This window comes from Elephas maximus, chromosome 11 (genome assembly GCF_024166365.1).
Source record: "Elephas maximus indicus isolate mEleMax1 chromosome 11, mEleMax1 primary haplotype, whole genome shotgun sequence".
Classification (NCBI taxonomy): domain Eukaryota; kingdom Metazoa; phylum Chordata; class Mammalia; order Proboscidea; family Elephantidae; genus Elephas; species Elephas maximus.
The window spans coordinates 21,469,724-21,496,210 of NC_064829.1; the positions used below are offsets into that span (position 1 = coordinate 21,469,724).

Consider the following 26,487-nt stretch of genomic DNA (forward strand, 5'->3'; position numbering starts at 1 on the left):
AAGAATTCCAGTCTCCCTGCAGCTTCTCCAACATTTTTTATTTTCTGTTGCTTTGATTCATGCCAGTAATGCCACAGTGAGATGGTATCTCATTGCGGTTTTTATTTGCATTTCTCTAATGGCTAGTGATCACGAGCATTTCCTCATGTGTCTGTTAGCCACTTGAATGTCTTCTTTCGTAAACTGTCTGTTCATTTCCTTTGCCCATGTTTTAATTGGATTATTTGTCTTTTTGTTGTAGAGGTGTTGGATATTCTTGTAGATTTTAGAGATTAGACCTTTGTCAGTTTTATGATAGGTGAAAAATTTTTCCCAGTCTGTAGGTTCTCTTTTTACCCTTTTGGTGAAATCTTTTGATGAGCATAAGTATTTAATTTTTAGAAGATTCCAGTTATCTAGCTTATCTTCTGGAATTTGCATGTTGTTAGTTATGGTTTGTATCCTGTTAATGCCATGTATTAGGGCCTCTAGCCTTGATCCTAATTTTTCTTCTATGGATTTTATAGTTTTTGGTTTTATATTTAGGTCTTTGATCCATTTTGATTTAGTTTTTGTGCACGGTGTGAGGTATGGGACTTGTTTCTTTTTTTTGCAGATGGACACCAAGTTTTGCCAGCTTCATTGGTTAAAAAGATTGTCTTCTCCGCATTTGATGGACTTTGGGCCCTTGTTGAAGATCAGGTGACCATACGTGTACGGATTTACATCTGGGTTCTTGATTCTGTTCCTTTGGTTGATGTATCTGTTGTTGTACCAGTATCAGGCTGTTTTGACTATTGTAGCTGTATAGTAGGTTAATAGGTCTGGTAGTGTGAGTCCTCCTACTTTATTCTTCCTCTTCAATAATGCTTTACTTATCTGGGGGCCTCTTCCCTTTCTATATAAAGTTAATGACTGTTTTTGCCATCTTTTTAAAAATGTTGTTGGTATTTGGATTGGTATTGCATTGTGTTTATAAATCGCTTTGGGTAGAATTGTCATTTTCACAACGTGGAGTCTACCTATCCATGAGTATGGTACGTTTTTCCATTTATGTAGGTCTCTTTTTTTTTTTCAGTAGTGTTTTGTAATTTTCTTTGTACATCCCTGGTTAGATTTATTCCTAAGTATTTTATTTTCTTAGGGGCTATTATAAATGGTATTGTTTTCCTGATTTCCTTTTTGTCCTGTTTCTTGGAATCCAACCGATTTTTGTATATTTATCTTGAATCTGCTACTCTGCTAAGTTTCCCTTCTGTATTATTTTTATTGAGAGTTTTTATTAGGAATGGGTATTAGACTTTGTCGAATGCCTTTTCTGTGTCGACTGAGATGATCATACGGTTCTTTTTGTTTATTTATGTGGTGGATTATGTTGATTGATTTTCTAATTCTGAACCATCCTTGTGTACGAATCCTACTTGATGAATCCTACTTGATCGTGGTATATTATTTTTTTGATATGATTCTGAATTCTACTGGCTAGAATTTTGTTGAGAATTTTTGCATTTATATTCATGAGAGATATTGGTCTGTTATTTTCTTTTTTTGTGATGTCTTCACCTGGCTTTGGCATCAGGGTTATGCTGGCTTCATAGAATGAATTTGGAAGTGTTGCTTCCTTTTCTATGTTCTGAAATAGTTTGAGTAGTACTGTTATAAGCTCTTCTCTGAATGTTTGGTAGAATTCTCTAGTGAAGGTATCTGGGCCAGGGCTTTTTTTGGTTGGGAGTTTTTTATTATTACATTTTCCATCTCTTCTCTTATTATGGGTCTGTTCAGATTTTCAACATCAATTTGTGATAGTTTGAGTAGGTGGTGTGTTTCTAGAATTTTGTCCATTTCCTCTAGATTTTTGAATTTGTTGGAGTATAGTTTTTCATAATACTCTGTTATGATCCTTTTTACTTCAGTTAGGTCTGTTGTAACGTCCCCCATTTCATTTCTTATTTGTGTTATTTGCATCCTCTCCTATTTTTCTTTTCTCAGTTTGGGCAGTGGTCAGTCAATTTAAAAAAAAAAAAAATTTTTTTTTTTTTTCAAAGAACCAACTTCTGGTTTTATTGATTCTTTCTATTGTTTTTCTCTTTATTTCATTTATTTCTGTTCTGATCTTTATTATTTCCTTTCTTCTGGTGGTTGTGGCCTTCTTCTGCTGTTCTCTTTCTATTTGTTGGAGCTGTGTAGGTAATGTTTTGATTTTGTCCCTTTCTACTTTTTTGATGTGTGCATCTATTGCTATAAATTGACCTCTGAGCACTGCCTTTGCTGTGTCCCAAAGGTTTTGGTATGCTGTGCTTTCAATCTCATTTGATTCTAGGAATGTTTTGATTCTATCTTCTATTACTCAGTGTTTTTTAAGCTGGGTGTTATTTAGTTTCCATGTAATTAATTTTTTTTCCTTACTCTTCCTGTTGTTAATTTCTACTCTGACACCATTGCGATCAGAGAAGATTCTTTAAAACAAATTCTTGCAAATGGTATAGAAACAATCTCTATTTTTCTGACAAAACTGAGATAATCAAGTTTTCAAGTTATTGGAAAAATGAAAATTTCAGTAGAAAAAAATTATCAGTTTTTTCCATAGTGGGGCTCACATATCACTGATGATAAAATAAATTACTATAGACAATGCAGAAATATACATATTTAATTGTTATACACTTATTTTAACAAGCAATAGTGAAAATGTAAGGGAAATCACATCTGTGATTTCATAGATGTTAAATTTAGGACTACCTTATACATAGGAGCCCTGGTGGTGCTGTGGTTAAGAGCTTGGCTGCTGACCAAAAGATTGGCAGTTTGAATCCACCAGCCACTCCTTGGAAACCCTATGGGGCAGCTCTACCCTGTCCTATAGGGTTGCTATGAATTAGAATCAACTCAACACCAATGGGTTCATTAGTTGGTTGGTTTTACCTTATGCATGAATTATATACTCAGGCACATACATTTTTGGTAGTTTTGACTCTATCGTTATTATCGATCAGAAGTATGAACCGAAGGGTTTCCAGCAGCCTGGATTTTGCTGTTTTCATCCTTCTGAAGTCATTCAACCTGCTCCCCAGCTCAATATATCCCTTATAAATTATAGGTAGAATTAGTAGTAGTGTGCAGTAGAAATAACATGTGAGCCACAAATATAACTTTAAATTTTATAATAGACATTTGTAAAAGGACAAAGAAACAGTTGAAATTAATCTTAATAATCTACTTTGATTTAGCCCAATATACTCCCAATGTTATCATTTAACATATAATCAGTATTAAAAATTATTAAGATAGTTTACGTTCTTTTCTGGGACTAACTCTTTGAAATCGAGTGTGACTCTTACACTTACAGCATATCTTGATTTGGCCTCATTTCAAGCTCTCAATAACTACACGTGGCTAATGGCTACGGTAATGGATAGTGTAGATCTAGAGATGTCATCTGTCCCTGGGTGGCACAAACAGCTAAGTGCTCAACTACTAATGGAAAAGTTGGCGGTTTGAACTCAGAGGAGCCTAGGAAGACAGGCCTAGTAATCTGCTTCTGAAAGGGCCCAGCCTTGAAAAATCCTATGAAGCAGTCCTACTCTGCACACACAGGGTCGCTATGAGTTGGAATCGACTCAACAGCAGCTAACAAGAGACTCCATCAGAGTAAGGCTCAGTTTTTTTGGCAAAAACGCCTCATAGGTAGTGTTATAAACCTCCATTCAAAAGCATGTGCCTGGTGGCCTTTTTGTGATGTTAGCAGTTATTGATATTCATTTTTTCAGATGCAATAATTCATTCAAGGTTGTAAAACGGTGATACTAGAATTTTTTATTCTCGTTTCATTTATTAGATGAGATACTTCTGTAAGGAGATGCCTCTCCTCATCAACTACTTGGATATCTGAATTATGATTTCTATAGGGAAGGCAGGATAAATGTTTAATACTTTTCCTTTCATTGCTAATTTTGAAAATAATGATTTGGCTTCCTCTCATACTTCAAGGATGATCAACAGTATTTTATTTTCATGGATTTTTACACAGTTGATGTGTTTCAATGCATTGCAGTTACTATATATATTTTCAAATTTTTCCATCTTTGGCCACTGAGAGCCTCTTTAACTTGAAACCAGAATTCAGTTATGGCCAAAGAAGCTTTTGATATTTGGGTTCATTTTGCACATTTTCTGCCCCAGAACCATCAGCTACTTCTTCAAGGAGCTCTTGATTCCTCTTATTAGAAAATGGTGTGTAGAGACCATGATCATGGTGCTAGGGGTTGAGCAGGATTTCTAAATCTTTTAGCTGGGAAATATTTATTTTAGTAAGGTAATATTGAGTGTAAATTCATAATAATGTTTCCTAGTCAGTCAAGAGTTGCTGTTGTTAGGTGCCATGGAGTCAGTTCCAGCTCATAGTGACCCTCTGTACAACACAACGAAACACTGCCTGGTCCTGCACCATTCTCACCATCATTGATACGTTTGAGGCCATTGTTGCAGCCACTGTGTCGATCCATCTAATTGAGGGTCTTCCTTTTTTTCACTGACCCTCTACTTTACCAAGCATGATGTCCTTTTCCAGAGACTGGTCTCTCCTGATAGCATGTCCAAAGTAAGTGAAACGAAGTCTCACCATTGTTGCATCTAAGGAGCATTCTGGCTGTTCTCCTTCCAAGACAGATTTATTCATTCTGCTGGCAGTCCCTGGCATATTCCATATTCTTTGCCAACACCATAATTCCACTGCATCCATTTTTCTTTGATCTTCCTTATTCATTGTCCAACTTTCGCATGCTTATGAGGTGATTAAAAATACCATGGCTTGAGTTAGGAACACCTTAGTCCTCGAAGTGACATCTTTGCTTTTTAACACTTTAAAGAGGCGTGGTAGTTAAGTGCTACAGTTGCTAACCCAAGGGTCAGCAGTTCAAATCACCCCAGCACTCCTTGGAAACTCTACAGAGCAGTTCTACTCTGTCCTATAGGGTCGCTATGAGTCGGAATCGACTCAATGGCACTGGGTTTGGTTTTTGGTTTTTGTAGCAGATTTCATCAATGTCATTTGATCTCTTCACTGCAGCTTCTATGGGCGTTATTTTGGATGCAAGTAAAACGAAATTCTTGAGAACTCCAATCTTTTCTCTGTTTATCAGGATTTTGCTTATTGGTCCAGCTCTGAGAATGTTAGTTTTATGTTGAAGTGTAATTCATACTGAAGGTGGTGGTCTTTGATCTTCATCAGTAAATGCTTCAAGTCCTCTTTGCTCTCAGGAATCAAGGTTGTGTCATCTACATATTGCAGGTTGTTAATGAGTCTTCCTCCAGTCCTGATGCTGCATCCTTCTTCATATAGTCCAGCTTCTTGAAATATTAGCTCGGCATACAAATTGAATAAGTATGGTGAAAGAATACAACCCTGACACAAACCTTTTCTGATTTTAAACCATGCAGCATCCCTTGTTCTGTTCAAAAGACTGCCTCTTGGTCTAAAAAATGTACAGGTTTTTCATGTGCACAATTGTTCTGGAATTCTTATTCTTTGCAATGTTATCTATAATTTGTTATGATCCACACAGTCAAATGCCTTCGTATAGTAAATAAAGCACAAGCATTATGTATCTTTCTAGTATTCTCTGCTTTCAGCCAAGATCCATCTGACATCAGCAATGATATCTCTTGTTCCATACCCTCTTCTGAATCTGGCTTGAATTTCTAGCAGTTCCCTGTCCATGTCCTGCTGCAGCAATTTTTTGAAAGATCTTCAGCAAAATTTTATTCTGTGTGATATTAATGGTATTGTTCAATAATTTCCACATTCTGTTGGATCACCTTTCTTTGGAACGGGCAAAATATGGATCTTTTCCAGGTGCTTGGCCAGGTAGCTGTCTTCCAAATTTCTTGTCATAGACGAGTGAGCACCTCCAGCACTATAACCGTTTGTTGAAACATCTCAGTTGGTACTACATCAGTTCATGGAGCCTTGTTTTTTTTCCCAATGCTTTCAGCGCAGCTTGGAGTTCTTCCTTCAGTACCATTGGTTCTTGATTATATGCTGTCTCCTGAAATGGTTGAACGTCAACCGATTCAAGAGCAAAGGAGTTTTTACTGTATGTTTTTCTCCCATGTCAAATAAACCAAAGGAGGGGGGGAACCCAAACCTGTTGCCGTTGAATCGATTCCGACTCAGAGGTTTTAGTGACACCACTATAATTCTCATTTGCTTTATCCATAATGCACACACACGACAGTCTCAGAATAAATATTAAGACAACCATCAATAATATGATTACAAAATACAGTTTAAGATTCTTTGCAGTTGTATTTGTTCTTATAATAATATCCCACTTAGGGTGAACAGTCAAACTGCTGCGTGTAAAGCCACTTGGAATAGCTCCTCTTGGTGTACTTATGCCACCTACTGGATACCAGGTTCAATTGTCTCAGTTTGCTTTAGATTGCTAGGGACTGTTTTATGTTAAGTGTAATTTTGCTTCAGAATTATGCAAAGTGTTGCGTGATTCTAAAGTCAAATTTACAAAACAAGTTTAGTTTCTGTCCCTACCCACTCTTTCCTATTTCCTTCCTCTCCCTTTAGGTAACCATTTTATTTCATTTTTTGAAATTTTTATTGCGCTTTAAGTGAAAGATTACAGGTCAAGTCAGTCTCTCGTACAAAATTTATACACATCCTAGTTGCTCTCCCCCTAATAAGAGAGCACACTCCCTCTCTCCCCTCTCTATTTTTGTGTCCATTCAGCCAGACTTTGACCCCCTCTGCCCTCTCATCTCCCCTCCTGACAGAAGCTGCCCACATAGTCTCATGTATCGACTTGATCCAAGAAACTCACTCCTCACCAGTATCATTTTCTATCCCATAGTCCAGTCCAATCCCTCTCTGAAGAGTTAGCTTTGGGAATGGTTCCTGTCTTGGGCTAACAGAAGGTCTGGGTACCATGACCTCTGGAGTCCTTCTAGTCTAAGTTGGACCATTAAATCTGGTCTTTTTATGAGATTTGAGGTCTGCATCCCACTGCTCACCCACTCCCCTCAGGGGTTCTCTGTTGTGTTCCCTGTCAGGGCAGTTTTCGGTTGTAGCCATGCACCATCTAGTTCTTCTGGGCTCAGGCTGATGTAGTCTCTGGTTTATGTAGCCCATTCTGTCTCTTGGGCTCATAATTAGCCTGTATCTTTGGTGTTCTTCATTCTCCTTTGCTCCAGGTGGGTAGAGACCAATTGATGCATCTTAGATGGCAGCTTGCTAGTGTTTAAGACCCCAGACGCCACTCTCCAAAGTGGGATGCAGAATGTTTTCTTAATAGATTTTATTATGCCAATTGACCTAGATGTCCCCTGAAACCATGGTCCCCAAGCCCCTGCCCCTGCTACGCTGGTCTTTGAAGCATTCAGTTTATTCAGGAAACTTCTTTGCTTTTGGTTTATTCCAGTTGTGCTGACCTCTATTGTATGTTGTCTTTCCCTTCACCTAAAATAGTTCTTGCCTACTATCCAATTAGTGAATACCCCTCTCCCGCCCTCCCTCCCCACTCTCGTAACCATCAAAGAATATTTTCTTCTCTTTTTAAACTATTTCTTGAGTTCTTATAATAGTGGTCTTATACACTATTTATCCTTTTGCAACTGCCTAATTTCACTCAGCGTAATGCCTTCCAGATTCTTCCATGTTATGAAATGTTTCATGGATTCATCATTGTTCTTTATCAACACATAGTACCCCATTGTGTGAATATACCATAATTTATTTATCCATTCATCCATTGTTGGGCACCCCGGTTGCTTCCATCTTTTTACTATTGTAAACAGTGCTGCAATGAACACGCGTGTGCCTATATCTGTTCATGTAAAGGCTCTTATTATCTAGGATATATTCCAAGGAGAGGTATAGTTGGATCATATGATAGTTCTATTTCTAGCATTTTAAGAAAACACCAAATTGATTTCCAAAGTGGTTGTACCATTTTACATTCCCACCAGCAGTGTATAAGTGTTCCAGTCTCTCCACAACCTCTCCAACATTTATTATTTTGCGTTTTTTGGATTAATGCCAGCCTTGCTGGAGTGAGATGGAATCCCATTGTAGTTTTGATTTACATTTCTCTCATGGCAAATGATAGTGAGCATTTCCTTATGTATCTGTTAGCTACCTGAATGTCTTCTTTAGTGAAGTGCCTGTTCATATCCTTTGTTCATTTTTTAATTGGGTTATTTGTCTTTTTTGTAGTTGAGTTTTTGCAGTATCATGTAGATTTTAGGGATCAGACGCTGTTTGGAAATGTCATAGCTAAAAACTTTTTCCCAGTCTGTAGGTAATCTTTTTGCTCTTTTGGTGAAGTCTTTAGATGAACATAGGTGTTTGATTCTTAGGAGCTCCCAGTTACCTAGTTTCTTTTCTGGTGTTTGTGTGTTGTTAGTAATGTTTTATATACTGTTTATGCCATGTATTTTTTTTTTTTATGCCATGTATTAGGGCTCCTAGCATTGTGCCTATTTTTTCTTCCATGATCTTTATCGTTTTAGATTTTATATTTAGCTCTTTGATCCATTTTGAGCTTGTGTTTGTGCATGGTGTGAGCTATGGGTCTTGTTTCATTTTTTTGCAGATAGATACCCAGTTATGCCAGCATCATTTGTTAAAGAGACTGTCTTTTCCCCATGGACCTTTGTCAAATATCAGCTGCTCATATGTGGATGGATTCATGTCTGGATTCTCAATTCTGCTGCATTGGTCTATGTATCTGTTGTTGTACTACTACCAGGCTGTTTTGACTACTGTGGTGGTATAATAGCTTCTAAAATCAGGTAGTGTGAGGCCTTCCACTTTGTCCTTCTTTTTCAGTAATACTTTACTTATCTGGGGCCTCTTTCCCTTCCATATAAAGTTGTGATTTGTTTCTCCATCTCACTGAAAAATGTCATTGGAATGTGGATCGGAATTACATTGTATCTATAGATCGCATTACCATTTTATTTTTAAATACTGTGGTTTATCCATTTGTTAATATATTAGCATATATAATTATAGAAAATATATAAAATTAAATACATGTGTCTATATCTATACCTGTATCTACAACTATATCTATATATATACTTCCCTCTATAAGAAGCCCTGGTGGCACAGTGGTTAAGAGCTCAGCTGCTAACCAAAAGGTCTGCAATTCGAATCCACCAGCTGCTCCTTAGAAACCCTATGGGGGCAGTTTTACTCTGTCCTATAGGGTTGCTATGAGTCTGAATCGACTTGATAGCAACGGGTTTGGTTTTAATTTTATGAGATAAATGGCTGCATACTTTATAGACTTTTCTCTACCTGTAATTACATACATAAATACAATAATGCAATGTGGAATGCTGGGTTTTGCTTTGTTAGGTAATCTGAAAAACTTTTTCTTTTTTTAAATAGCTGAATTAAGCCATTTTACATATATTTATAGGATCCAATGTCTGGCCTCAGTTCTATGATGCTATGTGTGTGTGTATATATATATATACACATACAGGGAAACCCTGGTGGCGTAGTGGTTAAGTGCTACGGCTGCTAACCAAAGGGTCGGCAGTTCGAATCCACCAACTGCTCCTTGGAAACCCTATGGGGCAGTTCTACTCTGTCCTATAGGGTCGCTATGAATCGGAATCGACTCGACGGCACTGGGTTTGGTTTATATATATATACACACACACACGTACATATGCATGTGTATACATACATACAAACCCAGACCCACTGCTGTCAAGTCGATTCCAACTCCTAGGGACCCTATAGCACAGAGTAGAACTGCCCCGTAGAGTTTCCAAGAAGTACCTGGCAGATTCGAACTGCCGACCTCTTGGTTAACAGTAGCAGCACTTAACCACTACACCACCAGGGTTTCCTATACATAAATACACATATTTATATTAAATCAAACCCATTGCCATCGAGTTGATTCTGACTCATAACAACCCTATAGGACTGCCCCATAAGGCTTTCAAGACTATAGTCTTTATGGAGGCAGACTACCATATCTTTCTCCCATAGACTTTCTCCACTGAACTTTGTTGGTCAGCAACTGAGCATAAACCACTGTGCCACCAGGGCTCCTTCATATTCATATACCTATACCTGTATTGAATAAGGAAGACCGAAGAAGAATAGTTGCATTTGAATTATGGTGTTGGTGAAGAATATTGAATATACCATGGACTGCCAGAAGAACAAACAAATCTTTCTTGGAAGAAGTTCAGCCATAATGCTCCTTAGAAGTGAGGATGGCAAGACTTCATCTCATGTTCTTTGTACTTGTCATCAGGAAGGACCAGTTCCTGGAGGAGGACATTATGTTTGGTAAAGTAGAAAGTCAGTGGAAAAAAGGAATACCTTCAGTGAGAGGGATTGACACAGTAGCTGCAACAATGAGCTCAAACATAGCAACGATTGTGAGGATGGTGCAGGACTGGGCAGTGTTTCGTTCTTTTGTGCAGTAGGGTCACCATGAGTCAGAACCAACTCAAGGGCACCTAACAACAACAACAACATATCTATATTACTTTTGCATTCATATTCTTTCACTATGTGGTCTGCATCAATGCCAGTCCTTGAACCATTTGTTACCAAGCCATGATTATCTATGCACAGAAAGTCAAAGAAAGTAACTTTTGGAGCAACTTGACATAGCTATGACCTTCAAGCAGATGATTTTGTATTTTATAAAAGTTTTGGCCTATAGTCAACTGGAAAAAAAAAAAAAACAATAATAACAAAAAGTTGATCCTTCACCACTGAGAATTTGAGAAGCCATAGTCTACATTATTTGCTCTTTCTCTCTTTTGCATATATATTTTTATATTTACAATTTTTTTAGTTCTAATACCTTTTAATCAATATTTTTATGATTTTATTAAAATCCTTATATGATAACTACATTTCTGTTAATAATCTACTATGATTAAATTTGAAATTAGCTAGTGACCTCTTCTTCATTCCCCCCGCCATCAACTAATAATTTTTTACTCCCTTTTGATATCTCTAGGGGCCTTGGTGGTGCAGCGGTTAAGCACTTGGCTGCTGATTGAAAGGTCAGCGGTTTGAACCCTCCCAGGAGCTTCTAAAGATGGGAGAAAGATGTGGCAGTCTGCGTCTGTAAAAAGATTACAGCCTTAGAAATCCTACAGGGCAGTTCTACTCTGACCTACAGGGTCATTATAGGTGGAAATCAACTCAACGGCAGTGGGATGGAATGTGTAAGTGAAGGGAAGGGTGGCCCAGGATGGCTTCCTCTCTTCATAGCTCTAGTGCCTCCCCCAGGTCTATTGTTTTTAGCAAGTGTTTAAAAATATGGCCTGTAGTGTCTGTTACCTGCTAGCTCTTCTCCCCTCCTCTTACGTTTACCTGGATTTTCTTTTTCATTTGCCTCTTTTGCCCTTATTATCTTTCTTTTTTAATTTGGACTCTATTTCCAGATCTTTCTCCTCAACCTGGGGCTTTGTCCTAGAAGGGACGTCTGTAAGGTCCCAAGGGGCCCAGTGTGCTCCAACAATCTGGCCTTACCATGGTTCTCTCGTACACATCCACAGATTGGGGCCAGAGAGACTCTACCAGTTGCAGCTGCTCTTCTCAGTTTGGCCACTGAGTCTGTTGACAGCAGCGAGTTCCTGTGGACGATTTGGTTCTCTGCCTCTCAGCACCAGCTGAGCCCCTTGCCTTCTTTCTGTTTCTTCTAACATATTTGCTGGTACCATGAATGCCTTAATAACATCAGTAGTGTATTCCAACCCACACCTATTTGGGGTTCATAAGGATACGTCTTCCATAGCATTATTGTAGATGTTATCTGTGGGGTTTTGCTTTTTCTATACTAGTTGCTGTATTTCTATGGGGTGATTTTGGGGAAAATAGAAAATCATGCCATCCTGCCACTATTTTTTCAGGTTACTTTTAAATAGCCAAACTTTTAGTCTTTTTTTTTTTTTTAATTTACTTTGTTAGTAAGTATCTATATGCCTATGTCCATTTTATCAATTTTTCTGATACACTACGTTGTTTAATCATCCTGATCATATGGATATACACACATGTTAATACTTGAACCCTCAATGTTAATATCTCCACAGTTCTGAATCTATTGATAGCTTTTCTCACTGCCAGGCCCCTATTTCCCCACTTTCTGGTCTATGAAGAATCTTTCAGCAACTCTTTCTCTGCTACTGTCCTTAGTATTACAGATGCTGAAACTGCTGGACCACCGGACTATGGGACAGTCATAAAAGGCTCTGCTTCCCTTCCTTCCCCAACAGGGGATCAGTGTTGATTCTGAATCACAGCGGTAGAGAACAAGGGTTAGTAAGGTGTGATCCCCATGGGAACATACCAAAATGAGAGGGAATACACGGAAGGAAGCAGTAGTTTGGTAAAAGCTTCCCGAGTGGTTCTAATTGCCTTTTGCAGAACTGTGTTTATTGCTCTTGGTGACCCAGGGCAAGAGGCTGCCATGAGAACTGGCTCTGGATACATAAAAAAGATACATGTCCTCTGGTTATTCTCAGGCAGATGAATGGAAAGAGAATGACTGAGATTAAGAGATGGGAGGGAAGAGAGAAAGAAGACGGTGGCCCAAGGATCTATATAATTTCTTTTTGGGCCATTTTCTTCTTCTAGTAGCTTGAAATATCTGAAGCAGATTTATCTTCAAGGCATTTGAAGTTACCCCTGCTTAATGTTCAGCTTAGTTCTTTCAACTCTAACAGAAAACAAAATCTTTTATTTTTCAGGTAGGGATAAAAGGCATTGAATGGAAAAGTTTGAAAGGTGACATTTTATGTGGATGTATTTCCATGAAAGCCTAGCTGATGATATCAAATCCATTGCTGTTTTGCTGAGGGGGAGAATACAGGAAGGCAGAGGGTAGGGGTGGGAGTAGCAGAGGTCCAGAGAAAATTCCAAAGGGAAGGGTGGAAAGCAACAGGGGAGGCAGAAATGGCTGCAAGCGTTTCCCGTGTCATAATTTGTGTACCTTCTTTTGTGCACACAGGCCTGTGTGGGGTGCAAGTGGTCTGGACCGATGCCGGGGCAGCACCTCAGTGGGCTCCTGGACGGAAGACCATAACATATGTGGGAACATGGGTTGAAGGCAAAGAAAGGTCACAGAACTGGCTGCCCACTGGGTTCCTGGTAGATTATTTGAAAGCTTAATAGCATAGAATATACAGGATAAATTCTGAGGAATTCACAGATGCGACAGTTTCCAGGGAACATTACTACCTTAACATCACATCATAGTTAAACTTATAATTCACACATGTGTTCTTATGTAAGTAGGTAGATTTTTCCTCTGTAAGTAAGACTATTTTCATTTTGACTTTGGAGAGATAGATAACTTTATATTTCTAAGCTGCTTATGTTTTCTCTATTTTAGATACTGTTTCTTCCATAATTAGAAGAGGATCACAGGAACTGAGATAATTGAAATTTACTTCTCCTCTCTATGGTATTAAATATTTTTTCCTATTTCCTGGTTATGATGGAGTATGTAGATTAAGCTCAGAACAGCTTGGAAGACATCTACTTGGTAAGTCCTCATCCCTCCTTCTTCTCTTAGCCTCTTCTTTGTTCCCTTCTTGCCTTCTTAGTTAACCTGTTCTTCTCCACCTAGATGTTAACATTATCCAGGCCCCCAAGTCAATGTCAGTGTTCTGTTTTTAGCCCTGACATATACATGAATTAGATTACCAGAATATTCACTGATCCATAACATGTGGAATCAAGAAAAGGAGGAACTTATGAGTCAGAAGGGGAGAAACAGTGAGTCACTCAGAAGAAGGTGTTTCTATTCTATTACTTTAAGCTCCACATTATGTAATAATCAGTGTGTGAGTGAAAGCTTTTCAGCTTTCACCAAAATAGCCTATGTAAAGTCACTAGGGAATCAAGCTATAAATAATGGGGCACATGCCTAAAGCTAAGGTAGTGTTGCATTTGGAGAAATGGAGATAGAATTGACTTCTCATAAATTACTATGCATTGACCCCTTTCCTTTGGGCATTTTTTTCCGTAGAATATGGTTTCAAAAAAGTCAGTCAGGAAACTACTCAGCAGATTTCTGGGGCCCATATTGTCACCAGAGGTGTGTGTGTGTGCATGTGTGTGTGTGTGTTGTTGTTGTTGATGTTGGGTGGATGTGTGGGACTGGGGAAGCATAGTAATAAGCTGGTAGTAATTTTGCTTTGCATTTTAGATATACATGCATATAATCTTAATTGTTTCTATTTCAGTTTATGTTACTGAGGCTCAAGGACTCTGTTCTTTTCCACAGTGTTCCCTACCCCAGCTTACCGTTCTCAGCGTCTTTGTCATCCAATCAGGAATTCTCCCCAGTAGACATGCAGCCCCTCCAATGGCATCGGTGGGTCCCAGAGGTGGTTTAGTCTGTTAGGAACACCAAAAAAAAAAAAAAATTTTTTTTTCAGTTTCCTGGTCACATACAAATAAAACAGGAGGTGGTGGCAGAAGCTGTTAGAAACATAGGAGCCCTACGATTTTCCTCTGTGTACTAGACAAATATGTCAAACATTTCAACCTTTACACTATCGTGTCTGTTTACTTAAACTTAGAAAGTCTAAAACTGAATTCACACTTTTTCTCTAAACATTTACCTTCCCTGATTTCTGTATTATGCTTTGGTGATATCATAACCCCCAGTCTGCTGGTTTTCTACATTTTTTCTACATTTATTCAAATACTTATTCAACAAATACCTATCCCATTCACATGCTGTATGAGACGCGACACTGGGCTCTCTGGGGTACTGGGGCAGTGAATATTGGCTTCTCTTCAAGAGGTCCCCATTCAAGTGGGCTCACGTGTGTACAGTCTTGCCCTCCTGTCCATTCCACCGTGGTATTAGTACAGCTTTGGCCTGAGTTTCTTCCTTTCCATCCTTACTATAGCTGCTCTGAGAATAGATTACTCAGGCACGGGCTCAGAATTCTAGCATGATGTAGCTGAGTGAGCATAAGCTTTGGAGTGTGACCATCAGACATACAGCTTGCTAGCCTGTGTCATTCAAAAGGTACTGAGCACAGGTTGGCCGGCTCCAACTCTGCTGTAGGAAGACAGCTATGGGGCACGTGGAGGGTGGCCTGGTGGAGGAGAGGACGGTGGCCACCCCTGCCCAGCTGTACACATGCACCTCTCCTTCCACTACGTCACCATTCTCGTCTCAGTCCATTTCCCTCCTGCCGCCAGAGTTAACTTCTCTAAAATATGGTTGTATCATGGCAGAGCCCCACTCAAAAGGCATCGGTGGTGGACCTGCAAAGCACCTGCACCCCGTTTGTCTTCTAGGGCTCTAACAGGGTAAATTCAGTTTGAAAAGACAGAAAATGAGTTATTCCAATCTTCTATTAGAGAAGGTCCAAGAGGCACTTTGAAATTCTAGCATTTTCCTTCTCTCCATGAGAATGACCCCTGTAATTCCTCATTTCTTCATTAATCTTCCCCCATCCCAAGAAAACAACTACTCTTTTTTCCACTAAGTAGTACAAAATTAATTTGGTCCCTTGATGAGACTAAAGATATACTTTCCGAGTATTCCTCCAGCCGTGGCTCTTGCTGAGCGCTTGCAGCCGCAGTTAGAGGAGCAGTACTGACAACAGTAATCACGAGCTTCCTAACCCATCTACCTCTCAAGTCAAGTTTTGCCTTTAAATCCATGTATTACCTTTAAATCCACGTATTACCTTAAAATTCAAGTAGCAAAGGACTTAACAAAGATTCTACACAGAAGACTGTAAAGTCTTTCACCATGTTATTATTATTTTTTTTTAAATCAAGTTTCTCAAAGACAGGTAGAGCTGCTGGAAATAAATAATTTCTGAAGACATATCACATCTATCCAAAAGTGGAAATCATTTTTCATGCCCAGCATTTTCTAATGTTTTGAATTGCTCTGTGAAAGGGTTTTGTTCTCATTCTGTGAAAGGCAGACAAACCAAAACCAGTGGTAGGGAAAAAGAATGATCACAATGTCTGTACAATTACCATAAGTCTTGTATTCAGGTAACACAAGTACTCAATCTGTTGCCTTTTGGGGTTCTATTTTACTTTTTTTGACTTTTGAATCAATGCGCAAAATAGGAAGCTGGGTTATTCAAAGGTGGAAGTGAAAGAACAAATGCTGGGTGAAGCCACACTAAAGGAAGTAGGAAGGGTGTGTTCTCCACCCATTCTCTTTCCACTCCACTTGAACTCCAAACTTCTTTTGACTTTTAACTCTCTGCATGAGTGAATGAATGTGGATGAAGTGGTCACTGCCTTAGTGTCTGGCATTACTCATCTTTCATAAATAGCATTAACCAGAGCAAGCATTCACTGAGGTCCATTACCCCTGCTTTGTTGTGGCTGATGCTAGGACAACCACAATGCCAGAGGCAATCATTTGCCTAGTTATTACATATTCATTCACTCATTCAATAAATAAATGGCAATGTGGCTGAATATGCCTGCTACTCTCCAAGGCACAGGAGATAAGGAGACGCAACAAAACAGAATACTTTCCTTCAAGGAACTTACAGCCTAGTGCAAGACACAGATAATAACACGATGTGGCAAGAGGACTTCTTTCTCCCCTTTATCCCTTTCTTTCCTTCCTATCCTCAATCTATTTGAAACGGAAGTTTTTAGCATAATAACACAGAGAGTCTATACTATGAATGTGATTAATGTTATCATGATAGATAAGTTTGTCTTGTAGCTATTCCAATGTAAAGAATGGATGTGTCCACCATCACCCTCTCAGGAAGAGGAACTTTGGGTGAATGTAGCTCCTCACCAGACCACAGAGAGCAGCAACAGATGGAGCTGGGGCCATGCGGGAGAGGACAGTGTATCTGGAAGGAGGGAGGAAAGCACAGTGAGGGAGAAAAGAATCTTTGGACAGCCATATCTGGGTGACTCTCCAAAGCTGAGGATGTAGGAAAGACAAGATATGATTTACACCATATTCTAGATTTTGATGTGTTTGTGTTGCTGGGTAGCACAAATAGTTAACAGCTGGGCTACTAACTGAAAGGTTTGTGGTTCAAATGTCCCCAGAAGTACCTCTGAAGAAAGGCCGGGTGATCTGCTTCTGTACAGTCGCAGTCCTGAACACCCTATGGAGCAGTTCTACTCTGCACACATGGGGTTGCCATGAGTCAGAACTGACATCATAGCAACTGTTTATTTTTTTAGTCAGTGATCAGGAAGCAGGATGACTGTATTGTCTTCTTGTAAGACTCTGCCTTCAGGCCCTCCCAGACACCACAAGACACAATGCAAAGTTACATCACATTTCCCTAACTTCCCCATTTAGATGAAATTTTGTAACCTCTTGAGCATACACTAAACCTTGGCAAACACAGCGAAGTCAGATTAAGAATTATTAGGGCACTTATGTTAGCTACCAGAAGGCAAGCTATGCTAGTTAGTATTAGATTTGGTTTTTAACAGAAAATCCAAAATAACAGTAGTCTAATCATAAAGATGTTTAGATGTTTCTTCAAGAAAAGCAGTTCAGAGGTGGGTAGTCGAATGCTGTATTTTGGTTCTTTAGTAGTCAGGGACCCATATACCTAAGATATTTACGTTCTTCCTTTCTAGAGCTATCCTCGAAATTCAAGGTCACCTCATGTTCCAGGACAGCTGCTGCAGTGTCAGCCGTCAGGTACAAGGGCAGAAGCAGGTGGAAAGAAGGAAGGAAAAAGGGGCAAATTGCCTAGCCAAGTCAGCTCTTTTTGAAGCACCACACGAAGTCCCATGCCACACTTGCACTGACATTTCATTAGCCAGAACTTACTTAAATGGCCACATCCAGCTGCACTAGAAGATGGGAAATGTGGTCTTTTAGCTGGTCACATTGCCACTCAAAATAAACCTGGGATTCTGATACCATGAGGAAGAAGAAGATGTGTTTTGGGTAAATAACTGGAAGTACAGACCACACAATGAATGGAAAACTGATTTGCCCTGAGAGTTAACGGTACCTGTAATCCATTTCCATATGTGAATGTGAGGGTGATGTTCACACCTGAGTATGATGTATATGTACAATTCTGAAAAACTCTAGTTCTTTTCTTTTTTCCTCCTTAATGCAAGTGTGTTTACATGCTCCTTCTTCCAAGCAGAATTTTCTTGTGAGAAAACTGATAAATGTTGAAGCAATGAAAGGAATAGGAATCATACAACTATGTCAGTTGTACATTAGTATTGTTCCCAAACTTAACTATGATCTTTTCAATGCTGCCAGTCCTTCCAGGTATTGCTACTCAGTTCTCTCTATTCTTCTTTTGAGAATGGAGGTAAGGATGGTGCTATGTCAATATTCAGACCTTTCTCGTGTCCCCTTTGTTCTCATTAATAAATGAGCTCATTCACCAAACATCTACTGAGCACCTATCATAGTATGGTTTCTCTGCTAATGATTAGAAACACAAAGATGAACAGAATCCCTACTACCAATGAGCTCTCCATCTAGCCATGAGGATGTCAAGCAAACTCACTGGTCATGTTTTCATAAACCCTACATGAAACAAGGGGAATGGGGCAGAGAGAGCCCAGAGGAGGCGTGAACGGGAGTGAAAGAAGTCTCACAGAAGACATACTGCCTGATGTGGGATAGAAGAAGTATAGGAATTTTATAGATTGTCAAGGGGAGCAGGGTACTGCACATTCCAGATGGAGAAAACAACACCTGCAAGGTCAGAGATAAATGAAACAGCCAGAAAATAGTTTGGCATGGAGGGAGTGTGGGATGTGATGGTGGTGAGCACACTTATAACAATCCTCTAACTTCTTAGGGGAAATAGAGGCCTGTCTTAGTTTTCTGATGCTGCCCTAACAAAAATACTGCAAGTGGGTGGCTTTAAAGAACAAGAGGCTATTGTCTCAGCATCTTGGAGGCTACTAGTTTCAATTCAGGGGTTTGGCAGGGCTAAGCTCTGTCCTTTCTAGGGGGAAAACCCCTCCTCGTCTCCTTCAGCTTCTTTCAGGCCTGGGCGTTCCTTGGCTTGTAAACAGACCTTCACGTGGTGTCTTCCCCCTGTGTGTGTGCACCTGTCTCTTTCCCGTTTTATAAGGCACCACTCAGAAGGGATTCGTCTTAGCGCCCACCATACTCTAGTGTGACCCCATTACCATAAAAAAAGAAAAACCCTATTTTCAAACAGGATCACATTTACAGGTACAGGGATTAGGACTTCAGCACATATTTCTGGGGGACACAATTCAATCCATAACAAAGCCTTAGGCATAAACACCCCCAAAGCCATGGCACACACTTCAAATGTAATGGCATCTGCATCCACGTTTATTTCTTACGCTGACATCTCATCTCCCCACACCCAATAAACCTGCTGACTCTACCTACCAAAATTGTCTTTGGACTATCTCCTTTCCAGCCCACTGACAGGCCTTAATTCAAGCCTTATCACTTTTCACCTGGGTGATTACATATGTCCCCTAATGGCTTCCAGCATTCACTCCATTCCACCTCTCCTGCCTTCTCAGATATCCTGCACCCAGCCAAAGGAGTGGATTTTCTAAATGCAAATTTGTTTATTATACTTCCTTCTATACAAAACAGTGGTTAAAGCATTCAGCTGCTAACCCAAAGACGGGCAGTTAGAACTCACCAGCCACTTCTTGGGAGAAAGATGCAGCAGTCTGCTTCTCTAAAGATTTACAGCCTTGGAAACCCTATGGGGCAGTTCTACTCTGTCGTATAGGGTGGCTATGAGTTGAAGTGATTAGACGGCAGCAGGTTTGGTCTTTTGGGTTATACAAAACAAATACTTCAGTAGATCTTTGATGCCTCGAGGCAAAGTTTGAACTCCTTAGCACAGCATCCAAGGTTCTTGATATACCTCTGCCCAGCTTCTCAGCCCTGTTCACTGCCATTTCCATGCAGGCAGGCAACAAAGACTCCAGCTATTCTAAATACTGGTCATTTTGTGACTGTACCATGGTCTCACAACATGGAAAACTGTGCAGGGTAGATTGTCATGGGCTGGGCTTGGGAGGGATACAATCACTTCCATTCGAGTTCTGTGGACTAGAACTCAGGTCCAGGGCCATACAAATTGCACACTGGCTGGGCAATTCAGTCTCGCTGTGGGCATAGTGACAAAGGAAAACAGATTCTGTCGATCAGCAGGCAGTCTGCTGTGGATCTCCTGAACTTATCCTCTATAAACCGTATCTGAGTCTTTTTATGTTTCATGCTATAAATTTTCTTTAATATTCTTTTTTAGAGATTGCTCCTATTTTGTATTCTTGTTTTATGACTGTAATAGCTTTTCAATGTTCTGTGAAAACGTTAATTTAGTAATATTAAATTCTAATTTCTAAACACTTTATTTTTTTTGACTTATTTCTCTTTCCAACTGGGTTATTTATTCTGAATGTTCATTTTAGCTCTAGTCATTTTACTGTTGGATCTCCTCAAATAATTATTGCTAACACTTGCACAGTGTATATCACGTGCTATTTGTAAGGATATATACACCTCAATCATTTAATATTTAGAACACCTCTTTAAGATTTGTCCTATTATTTGCCCCATTATACAGATGAGAAAAGTGAGACCCAGAGTGCTAAGTTAATTTTCCCAAGATCATGAAGCTGCTAAGTGAAGGAGTTGGCTCCCAGTGTAGACAGTCTGACCCTAGAATTTGCCAGTGGTATGCTCTGTGTATCTGTTCATGGTTAAAAATGCTGTCCTAAATTGACCAATTTAGCTTGCTTGATGGAGGTTCTTTTGCTTTTGTGTAGAAAGAAAAAAACACAATGATAATTTCTAATATAATCTATTCTCAAACCTCTGGCATTTCTCCTTTTCCTTCTTCATTCTCAGTGCCTGCTTCTCATGCTTCATGGAGCAGACAGGAGCCACCACACATTTCTGCCACCGTTTCTATAGAATGTATCTAACATCATTTCTACGGAAGGCGTCTAACACCGTTTCTACGGAAGGCGTCTAACACCGTTTCTACGGAAGGCGTCTAACACCGTTTCTACGGAAGGCGTCTAACACCGTTTCTACGGAAGGCGTCTAACACCGTTTCTACGGAAGGCGTCTAACACCGTTTCTACGGAAGGCGTCTAACACCGTTTCTACGGAAGGCGTCTAACACCGTTTCTACGGAAGGCGTCTAACACCGTTTCTACGGAAGGCGTCTAACACCGTTTCTACGGAAGGCGTCTAACACCGTTTCTACGGAAGGCGTCTAACACCGTTTCTACGGACGCGTCTAACACCGTTTCTACGGAACGCGTCTAACACCGTTTCTACGGAACGCTTCTAACACTGTTTCTACAGGATGCTTCTAACAGTCGTAAAATCAAGAAACACTAAATTCCTATAGTTGTCAACTTGTGGCCTCATTTTGCAGTGAAAATCTAAATTTTTAAAAATAAATTTAAAAAATCTATTTGTAGTTATTATCTAGGTAATCTATTCTCTGAATTCTACATGACAAAAAAGTTTTATGACCAAAGCTATAAATAATGCATTTCTAAAGTCCTGGTGGTGCAGTAGCCCTGGTGGCACAGTGGTTAAGAGCTCGGCTGCACACCAAAAGGTTGGCAGTTTGAATCCACCAACCGCTCCTTGGAAACCCTATGGGGCAGTTCTACTCTGTCCTATAGGGTTGCTATGAGTCAGAATCGACTCGATGGCAATGGGTGTGGTCCTAAAAAGACCAGAGAGGGCAGTGTGGTTCAGTGGTAGAATTCCTGCCTTTCATATGGGAGACTGGGTTCGATTATTGGCCAATGAACCTCATGTACACCCATTTGTCAGTGGAGGCTTGTGTTGCTATGATGCTGAACAGGGTTCAGTGGAGCTTCCAGACTAAGACAGACTAGGAAGAAGGGCCTGGTGATCTACTTCCAAAAATTAGCCAATGAAAAGCCTATGGATCACAATAGTCCTGCGATTCGTGAGTTGGAGGCTGATTCAACTGCAGCAATAGCAACAATATCAACAACAACAAATTGATGAGATGAAATTAGATCTGTTTATATCATAAACACCATATTTCTATATTCCTAAACTAACATGATGATGTAGGCTTGTAAATGACTATTAAATACTGCATTCCTGCTGTGCTCGGTGAGAATTTTGGACACATGCTTGTTCTTTTGTTTGTGTTCTGAAAGATACTAATTTTATTATTTTATTGTATTCTTGGTGAAAGTTTACACAGCAAATTAGGTTTCCATTCAACAATTTCTATATATATTGTTTGGAGTCCTGGTGGCACAGTGGTTAAGGCTTTCAAATTCCCCAGCCACTTCTTGGAAATCCTACAGAGCACTTCTACTCTGTCCTATTGGGTCACTATGAGTTGGAACCGATTAGATGGCAACACTTTTTTTTTTTTAGTATACTGTTTAGTGACATTGGTTACATTTTTCATAATATGTTAGCATTCTCATTATTTCCATTCTGGTTTTTCTATTTCCATTAATCTAGCTTCCCTGCCTCCCCTTACTTTCTCATCCATGCTTTAGGGTAAATACTGACCGTTTAGACTCATATAGATGATTATTTAAAACAGCATAGTACTCATAGGTCATATTGTTTATTTTATGAGCCAATTTATCATTTGGCTGAAAGGTGACCTCTAGGAGTGGGTTAAGTTCCAAATTTGAAGAGTATCTCAGGGCAACAGTCTCGGGGGATTCTCTAGTCTCTACCAGTCCAATAGGTCAGGCCTTTTTTAGGAATTTGAGGCTTGTTCTAAATTTTTCCCCATTCTATCCAGGATCATCTAATCTATTGTGTCCCCAGTCAAAATGGTCAATAAAGGTAGCTGGGCATCCTCTAGTTCTTCTGGTCTCAGGATAGATGAGGCTGTGGTTCATGTAGGCTATTAGTCTTGTAGATTAGTTTCTTCTTTGAGGCTTTTGGTTTCCGTCTTTCTCTTTTGCTCCAGACGTGTACAGACCAATAGTTGTATCTTAGATGGCCCTTCACAAGCTTTTAAGACCCCAGATGCTACTCAACAAACTAGGACGTAGAATAATATCTTTATGAACTATGTTATGCCACTTGACTGAATTGGCCAATTGAAACTATGGTCCTAAGCCTTTGAACTCAGTAAACCAAACCTGGGAGGTATTTAGTTATGTCTAGGAAGTATCCACAATTGTGCCTCCAGGTGCTTTATTATATATATGTAGCACACACTAACATGTATGTACATATGCCTATAGCTATACCTATATATGCATATGCACATACATGTGCCTTCCAATACACGTATATGCATATATATCAACCTATGTAACCGCCCACATATGTTTTGGTTGTTATTACTGTTGCTGCAAAATTGTATATGTTACAGCATTTTCCAAAATTGTCCCTCATTCTTGAATACTTTTTATTGTCATCATTTACCTTGGTCAAGTTGTAGAGACCTCACCCATATTGGGTAGTGCTGTTCCCATCATCAAAAATAACATATGTCTACTACCTACAAAGTGATTTGCCCTTCCTTCCCCTCCCATCCCTGGTAACCATCAAAGAATGCTGCTTTCTGAGTGTATACCTATTCTTGACCTTTTATAAAAGTGAAATCATACAATATTTGTCCTTTTGTGACTTTTTTCACTCAGCATAATGTCCTCCAGATTCATCCATGCTATAGTATGTTTCAAGGACTCATCATTATTCTTTACAGCTGTATAGTATTCTATTGTATGTATGTACCATAATTTGTTTATCCATTCATCTGTTGATGAGCACTTAGGTTTCCATCTTTTTGTTGTTGTGAATAATGCTGCAATGAACATAGGAGTGCATATATCTATTCGTGTCACTGCTATTAGATCTCTAGGGTATATACCTAGGAGTAGGATTGCTGGATTGTAAGGTATTTCTGGAAACCCTAGTGGCGTAGTGGTTAAGACCTGGTAACCAAAAGATTGGCAGTTCGAGTCCACCAGGCGCTCCTTGGAAACTCTATGGGGCAGTTCTACTCTGTCCTATAGGGTCACTATGAGTTGGAATCGACTTGATGGCAATGCTTTTTTTTTTTTTTTTAAGGTATTTCTATTTCTACCTTCTTAAGGAAGTACCATACCACTTTCCACAGTGGTTGCATCATTTTACAATCCCACCACCAGTGTATAAAATATCCAGTCTCCCCAAACCTGGCTAACTTTTGTTGTTTTCTGTTTTTTTGATCAGTGCCATTTTTGGATGGTTGAGATGGTATCTCACTGTAGTTTTGATTTGCATCTCTCTTAATAGTTAATGATCATAAGCATCTTTTCATGTATTTGTTAGCTGGCTGAATGTCCTCTTTGGTAAAGTATCTATTCATATCCTTTGTCTATTTTTGATTGGATTGTCTTTTTGCTATTTAAGTTTTCAATATATTTTGGAGATTAGATCCTTATCAGATATGTCATTCCCAAAGTTTTTTTTTCCAGTCTGTAGGTTCTCTTTTTACTATTTTGATAAAGTCTTTTAATGAGCATAAGTATTTATTTTTTGTGAGGTTACAATTATCTAAACCCATGCATCTGTCAGTTTGTCATACTGCAGTGGCTTGTGTGTTGCTAGAAGCTATGCCACCGGTATTTAAACTACCAGTAGGGTCACCTATAGTGAACGGGGTTCTGCAGAGTTTCCAGACTAAGACAGAATAGGAAGAGTGACCTGAGGGTCTACTTCTGAAAAAATTAGCCACTGAAAACCTTAGGGAATAGCAGAACACTATTAGAGTGCTAGGAGATGAGCCTCTCAGCCTGGAAGGCACTCAAAATATGACTGGGGAAGAGCTGCCTCCTCAAAGTAGAGTCAACTTTAATGACATGGATGGAATAAAGCTTTAGGGACCTTCATTTCTTGAGGTGGCATAATTCAAAATGAGAAGAAACACCAGCAAACATCCATTAATAATTGGAACATGGAATGTACAAAGTATGAATCTAGGAAAATTGGAAGTCATCAAACATGAAACGGAATGCATAAAGATCGAAATCCTAGGCTTTACTGAGCTGAAATGGACTGGTGTTGGCCATTCTGAATCAGTCAATCCTATGGTCTACAATATAAGATCTATCCTGAAGTACAATGCTGTCGGTGATAGGATAATATCCATACGCCTACAAGGAAGACCAATTAGTCTGACTATTATTCAAATTTACGCACCAACCACTAATGCCAAAAATGAAGAAATGGAAGATTTTTACCAACTTCTGCAGTCTGAAATTGATTAAACATGCAATTAAGATGCATTGATGATTATCGTTGACTGGAACACAGAAGGTTGAAAGAAAGAAGGATCAGTAGTTGGAAAATATGGCCTTGGTGACAGAAACGATGCAGGAGATTGCATGATAGAATTTTGTTAAGACCAATGACTTATTCATTGCAAATACCTTTTTTTCAACAACACAAACAGTGACTATACATGTGGACCAGATGGAATACACAGGAAACAAATTGACTTTATCTGTGGAAAGAGATGATAGAGAAGCTCAATATCATCAGTTAGAACAAGGCCAGGGGCTGACTGTGGAACAGATCATCAATTGCTTATGCAAATTCAAGGTGAAGCTGAAGAAAATTAAAACAAGTCCACGAGAATGAAAACATAACCTTGAGTATGTCTCACCAGAATTTAGAGACCATCTCAAGAACAGAGTTGATGCATTGAACTCTAATGACTGAAGACCAGACCGAGTTGTGGGATGACATCAAACACATCATATATTAAGAAAGCAAAAGGTCATTAGAAAGACAGGAAAGAAAGAAGAGACCAAAGTGAACGTCAGCAAAGACTCTGAAACTTGTTCTTGAATGTCAAGTAGCTAAAAAGAATGGAAGAAATGATGAGGTAAAAGAGCTGAACAGAAGATTTCAAAGGGTGGCTGGAGAAGACAAAGTGAAGTATTATAATGGAATGTGCAAAGATCCAGAGTTAGAAAACCAAAAGGGAAGAATATACTTGGCATGTCTCAAGTAGAAAGAACTGAACAAAAATTCAAGCCTTAAGTTGCAATATTGAGGAATTCTATGGGGAGGATATTGAATGATGCAGGAATCAGCAAAAGAAGATAGAAGTCACTGTACCAAAAAGAATTGGCCGAAATTCAATCATTTCAGGACGTAGCGCATGATCAAGAACCAATGGTACTGAAGGAAGAAGTCCAAGCTACACTTAAGGGTATGGTGAAAAACAAGGCTCCAGAAATTGATGGAATACCAATTGAGATGTCTCAACAAACAGATGCAGCCCTGGAGGTGCTCACTCATTTATGTCAAGAAATTTGGAAGACAGCTTCCTGGCCAACCACCTGGCCATTCCAAAGAAAGGTGATCCAACAGAATGTGGAAATTATCAAACTATATCATTAGCATCACATGCAAGTAAAATTTTGCTGAAGATCATTCAAAAGCAGTGGCAGCAGTACATCGACAGGGAACTGCCAAAAGTTCAGGTTGGACTCAGAAGAGGACATGGAATGAGGGATACCAT

General features: G+C 39.3%; 1 protein-coding gene across 17 annotated transcripts in view; it reads right to left on the reverse strand.

Annotated features, from left to right (window-relative positions):
* DLGAP1 (DLG associated protein 1) overlaps window positions 1–26,487 on the reverse strand; it is a 1,139,806-nt gene that overhangs the window by 563,340 nt on the left and 549,979 nt on the right. For all 17 annotated transcript variants that reach the window (XM_049901313.1, XM_049901319.1, XM_049901317.1 and 14 more), the window contains one exon: window positions 14,291–14,383. The gene's annotated coding sequence lies outside the window, so the exon portion shown is untranslated. The remainder of the gene's footprint in view (window positions 1–14,290; window positions 14,384–26,487) is intronic.